The sequence below is a fragment of the Myotis nattereri genome (genome assembly GCF_964212035.1).
Source record: "Myotis nattereri genome assembly, chromosome: 13".
NCBI classification, from domain to species: Eukaryota; Metazoa; Chordata; class Mammalia; order Chiroptera; family Vespertilionidae; genus Myotis; species Myotis nattereri.
The window spans coordinates 17234566-17241457 of NC_138088.1; positions in this window are offsets into that span (position 1 = coordinate 17234566).

Here is a 6892-nt window from a genome sequence, read left to right on the forward strand (position 1 = left end):
TACTCTTAAGGTTGGGATAAAAATAATTCCAGGGTCTGCCAGTAAACAGCCCTGGAAACCTAGCAACTTAATTTCCCCAAGCTCAGAATGTCTGAAGTCTTAAATGTAACAAAAATAATCACGATACAAGTTTACTAATTCACAGGGAGCTCAGGTTGGTTGTGAAACTATTTCCTTAGTAGAAAAGTCTACTTGAAAGTGAAATTATTGCAACGGTGGTCTAATGCCTTAAAGTGCACACTTGTACAGGAGCCAGCCAGAAATCCAGTCAAATCCTTAAGCTTTGCCATCCATGTGCTTGGAAATTATTCTTCTGTTAAAACCACCTTTCTTCACAAATGTTCCATACATTTGAATGCCACAGTTCACAGATGTCACCCGTTGGCAGCGGAGCTGTCAATATACTGTTCATACACACCTTCTGTTTGCCATCACTTGGTTAAAAACTCAGGAGAGTTTTCAGTTCAGGAGCTCAAGAGAGTTCCCTTTTAGATATGAGCTTGTGCTCTCCCGTGGGTCCTAGTCCCCTCCTACCTATTGTTTTACACCAGGCCATCTTCTTTTTTTTTTTTTTTTTTTAAATGTATTTTATTGATTTTTTACAGAGAGGAAGGGAGAGGGATAGAGAGCTAGAAACATCGATGGGAGAGAAACACCGATCAGCTGCCTCCTGCACACCCCCCACTGGGGATGTGCCCGCAACCCAGGTACATGACCTTGACGGGAATCGAACCTGGGACCCTTCAGTCCGCAGGCCGACACTCTATCCACTGAGCCAAACCGGTTAGGCAACCAGGCCATCTTCTATATTGTAACTTGCCTAGCCTCTGCAGCCATTGGAGTGAGCACCTTCAAGGGATTCTTTTACATAAACTACATGCCCATAACGCTGGGCCCCTAAAATCACCCAGAGAGCAGCTCATTCTCTAGATGAGGGTCTGGAGCTTTGCTGCTGTCTAATATTATTGTCACCAGCCATTAATTTTCTAATTGACAATTAAGATATTGATTACGTGCTGAAATATTTTGAATATCTTGGGTTAAAAATAATTTCCTATGTATTACTTTAAAAAATGTAGCTATTAGAGGTTTTAAATTGCACAATATATGTCCACGGGCCAGCACTGGTCTAGACCATGAGAGCTATTCAGGAGCTTTAAGAGAGAAAAATGAATTCTCCATTTATTATTTCTATTTCCTTATTATTCCCCTCCGTTTTATTCTTCCTGGTTGACCAACGTGAGGCTCACCCTCTGTTCCCAGATGCTGCTCCGTCTGCATTTAAAGTTGTCTGAGCAGAGAGACAACGCCCTGCAACTAAGCGTTGAGTCACGCAGTAAGGATGTGTCCACCGGGCAGCCGGCAACCGGGGCAAAGTGGAAACCACACAACAATGCGGTCCCCTTCCGCATTCAAACCTCCGCGTTCCCGTCCCATTAAAAAACTCACACGTTTATTCCCTATTTTGGTCGGGCTAACTGATGGGGGTGTGGCCCTCGTGGGTAAACATAAACATTTCTGTGGCACCAAACACCGTTTGCAAACCTGCGCAGGGGAAGAGCGGGTGGAAACTTCCTGAAGGAAGGACACGAGGAGATGGATGGGGCGGCCGGTTTCTGCCCGGCTCGTCCCCGCTCTACAGCGGCCTGCAGAAGAAAACTTGAGCTAAAGGCGACGCTGCGCCAAGTGCGAGGCGCCTGGGAAAAGCTATCCCGGGGTGGGGGCTCCCTGTGCTAACGCCCCGCAGCCCAGACCTTCTGCCAGCGATCGTTTCCCGACTTTCCCGCCAGCTCAAGGCTCCCCCTCGCTCTCGCCCACCTTCAGACCCTGGCACGCCATCCCTAAACGCCTCGCGGCCGCCATTTTACATACAGGAACTATCGCGAGACCTACTCAGCGGCCCGGAGCCTGACTCATTTACTTTCCTGCCAGAGGCTCCTCGCGGTGGTTCTCGCCGTCGTGGCGGGAAGTGTCGCGAGATCTGGTTGCCTTGGCTCCCTGTAGCTATAGCAGCCGCGGCGGTTCAGGATGCGGCGGCAGGAGCTGTGAGTGCGACACCCTCAGGGGGGCGGGGCTGGAGGTAATGGGGCGCAGGGGGGACAGAGCCTGGGGGGCGATGAGGAAGGTCGGGTCACGGGAGGAGTGGACCCGAGTGTGATGTCTAGGGAAGGACCCGGGTCCAGTGGGTCCTGGGACCGGGCGCCGGTCTGCATTAGGGCACCCAGGGAGGGCTGATCCCTGGGAAGTCCAGAGGGAGGGACCGGGGTGTAGTAGGGTTCAAGGAGCAGGGACCAGAGCGTGAACGCTTGTGTGTGGCGGGAGTAGCAGGGCTCCGGGGACTGAGAACTGGACGCAGGGACCGGACTCCATTGAGGAATCAGTGGGCAGAACTGGGGTACAGCCCGGAGGAGGGTATGTTGAATGGGAGCATAGAGGTTGGGCCCGGTTTGCTTTGCCCTGGCGTGTGTGTGTGTGAGTGTGTGAGTGTGAGTGTGTGTGTGTGTGAGTGTGTGTGTGTAACGCGCCAGGACCGAGGTCCTAAATGGCTTGGCGGGAATGGTGGCGTCCCGGACCTCACCGTCCCCCCGCCCCTTCCACAGAAATTCCCGCGGACTCAGATGTGAAAGGAGGAGAGCTAGTATGTAGTCTGTAGAGAGACTGCGTGGGGTAATGAATGATTGCTGCTCCCAAATAAAGTGTGGGGTGGGATCCGGAGATAGATTTTTGAGGGGGAAAAAAAGAAAAAGAAAAACTCAGATGTTCTTCTTTTAGAGCGTACCGAGTTGGAAGAAGAGGGTGTGTGCTAAGATCACCTTTCTTCCCAGATTCATTCAAGTGTAGGATCCTTTACGGCGCATTTATTAAATTATATATGCAGTGCAAAAGCAGGTTAGATGATACGGTGAAAGAATGTGCAGCACGACACGGAAGCCTTCCGCGAAGGTAATTTAAAAACTCGGAACCGTGCTTTTATTGCCGCAGCACCAGGCTGAACGCTAGGGATAGTTTTAGTTACTTGGATATAAAACCTAGTGTTCCCTAAGTGTGCGTATTCAGGTTATGTGCCTTTTAAGAAATGGGTGAGATTTTATCTTCGAAGACTGCACATGTTTTGAATACCTGTCAAAGGACTCTCCCAGGAGTGAAAAGAATAGAGAGGGCAAAACATTAGTCTCTGAGTCTCCAGGACTGTTTTCTGGAAACAGGTTTGCACTGCTTTTCTGGTTAACTTGTATTTCTAGTGAAAACAATGAAGTCTAATGAAATCACAAAGATGATTTCAATCTACAGATACAGCTTTCTGATATTTTTACTCACTATCTTTTGTAGGTATAAAGTTGCAAGGGATAACCTCTCTTTTGATGATGAAACTGGATTTTTCCATGTTGAGGTTGACAAATTCATTAATTAGAATGTTGGCTTTTAAATCCTAGAGCTAGCCTCGATGTGGCTAGTCATTGAACCTATTTATTTGATATGTGTTAGACTGAAACTTTTAATTTGTAGCATCAGTAGCTAAACTTTAAAGTGCTTTTCTGAGGCAAAAGAAAGCTTATGTGGTTGGGTCCAAAAGATTTCTACATGAATCCATTAACAAGCTTTACTGGGTTCTTTTTATGTGTAGAGTACTGTGTACAAGGCATTGCAAGGTGGGGCATGGAGTGGAGATTAATTCATTTATCCATTCCACGAACATTTATTGAGACCTGTTTTGTGTTTGATTACTAAACCTTCAGGATTCAATGCAAGGAATCCTTGCTCCCTGCCTTGAAATTGTCCAGAGTCTAGGAAGGGAGAGTGACAGAGAAACAAATAATTACAATGTAATAAAGCACAATATATGAACACAGACTCCTGAAACAAGTTTTGGCCCTGAGGAGTTCACATAGTAGTTGACAAGACTAAAAAGAAAGAATTTAGAACATTACAAAATTTTAAAGCAAATTCTAAACTGTATGCTATATCAAAAACATATTACATTTCCTGCAACCTTGTTGTTATTAATTCTAGGAGTTTTTAAAATAGATTCCTTGGGATTTTCCATGTAGACAAACATATCATTTGCAAATAGAGATAGTTATATTTCTCCCTTTCCAATCTGTATGCCTTTTATTTCTTTTTCTTGCCTATTACAGTGCTTAGAACTTCCAATATTGTGGTTGAATAAGAGTAGTGAGAGCAGACATCCTTGCTTTGTTCCTTACCTTTGGAAGGTTAGAGGGGGGGGCAATGCATTTAGTATATCACCATTAAGTGTAATATTAGCTTAGGTTTTTGTGTAGATGCCTTTTATCAAGTTGTAACCATATATTTTAAAAATTTCAGTTGAAATGGTAATTTTTCTGCAATGATTTTTCAGATTCTCCAACCTAGTATTCACTCTCCATGTTTCCTGCTTATTCTACTATTATTGAACTCTTTATTCAGTTGCAACATCCTGCCCTCTCCTTCTCAGATACATGCACCCTCTAGGATATGAAGGGCAGTGGCTGTTTTATACATTTTTATATCACCAGCTTAGTACAGTATGCCTGGCAGCATTGAATTGTTTGATTAAATGAAAGAGTCAGTGAATGAATAATTGAACAAAAGAATGAGAAATTATCTCTCACAGGGCTTAAGATAGTTTTAGTGATAAGAGTGAGTTTTGGAGTCAGACAGAATTAAAATCTCAGCCCTTCAATATAATACTGTATTGGGAAAGTTGAGCAAATTACTAAATATTTCTCAACCTGAGCTCCCTTATCTATTAAATTAGGATTACACTACTGGAACAAATTAGGTGAAATAATAGATGTTAATTCTTAGCACAGTAGCTATCATGTAGTAGGCATTCAAATTTTAGTTTCATTTTTTCTTTATTTAACTGTTTTAAATAATAAATGATAGGGATTTAAAAATACTGTGAACTGTATATAGTTATTTCAAATATTGTTCATGTTTGTGTTAAAATAGTCAAACTAATTTAGATTATGCTGGTTTAAGGGGAAATATGGAGACATAAGAAAATTGTATGGAAAAAGTTTGAATGTTTTGTTGAGCAATACCTAGTGTCAACCACTATGTTACGATGCTTCGCATGAAATAACCCATTTAATCCATACAACAACCCAATGAAGCACACTTCTTCCTTTGAAGGATTATTTCTTAGTTTTTTAATTATAGTTTTCTCATCTCCACCCTTTCTGAGTAAGCCTTAGGAATGGGGCTTATACAATTTAATGCAGATTTCAAACTTTGTAAAGCAGGTAACAAATAATAACTATTTTATTTCTAAGCTACCATCCTTAATATTTGGGGACTATTATTTAGGCTAAGCATTTTTCCTGCAGCAAAACTTAGTGATAATATTTACTTTCTACTTCTCTAGGAGTACATTAGCTGCTGCCAGTATATTAGGTTCTTCATTTGTATGAAACTGATCAGAGTAATGAATTTGCCTATTGCCTATAGCACATGAGTCTTTCTCAACAAATAATGTTTGACTCGATTTTTCAAAGAGGAGAAAAGCAGCAGAATGTTTGAAACTGAATTTAGAGTTTTTCTTACTTAATATCTAATGTTGATCAGGCTAAGCAAGACCTGTTTTGATTAGTTCTCTGTATTTTTTAAATTGTGGTAAAATACACAACATAAAAGTTACCACCTTAACCATTTTTTAAAAATATATTTTTAAATTGATTTTAGAAAGGAAGGGAAGGGAGAGAGAGATAGAAACATCAATGATGAGAGAGAATCATTCATTGGTTGCCTCCTGCATGCCCTATACTGGGGATCAAGCCCGCAAACTGGACATATGTCCTGACAGGGAATCGAATCTTGACCTCCTGGTTCATAGCTTGATGCTCAATCACTGAGCTACACTGGCTGGGCACCATTTTTTAAAAAATATATATCTTTTTTGATTTCAGAGAGGAAGGGAAAGGGAAAGAGATAGAAACATCAATGATGAGAGAGAATTATTGATTGGCTGCCTCCTGCACATTCCCCACTGGGGATAAAGCCCACAACCCAGGCATGTGCCCTTGTCTGGAATTGAACCTGGGACCCTTCAGTCCGCAGACTGATGCTCTATCCACCGAGCCAAACCAGCTAGGGCTGGGCACCATTTTCAAATGTACAGTTCAGTAATATTAAATACATTCACATTGTGCAATTTTTATCTTGCAAAACTGAAATTGTATACCCATTAAAAAATGCTCCCTACTCCTCTCCCCCAAGTCACTGGCAACCACCATCCTACTGTCTCTGGATGTGACTATTCTAGGTATCTGATATAAATGGAATCATAGAGTGTCCTTTTGTGCATGGCTTATTTTATTTAGCATAATGTCCTCCAGGTTCATCCATGTTTTAGTATGTGTCATAATTTCCTTCCTTTTTAAGGCTGAATAATATTTCACTGTACACACACACATCACATTTTGCTTATCCATTCACTTGGATTGCTTCCATCTTCTAGCTGTTATAAATAATGCTGCTGGGAACACGGGTGTACACTGATCTCTTTGATACCCTGCTTTCAATTCTTTTGGATATATAACCAGAAGTGGAATTGCTGGATCTTATTTTAAATTTAAATTTTTGAGGCATTGCTATACCATTTTCCATAGTGGCTTACCCATTTTACATTCCCACTAGCAGTATACAAGTGTTTCAATTTCTCCACATCCTCATCAACAATTGTTATTTTCTATTGGATATGATATAGTATCTCATTGTGATTTTGATTTGTATTTCCCTAATGACTTGTGATGCTGAGCATCTTTACATGTGCTTATTGGCCATTTGTATATCTTCTTTGGAGAAACATCGATGTAAGAGAGACACATCAATTGGTTGCCTCCTGCACATACCCCAACTGGGGCTGGGGATCTAGTCTGCAACAGAT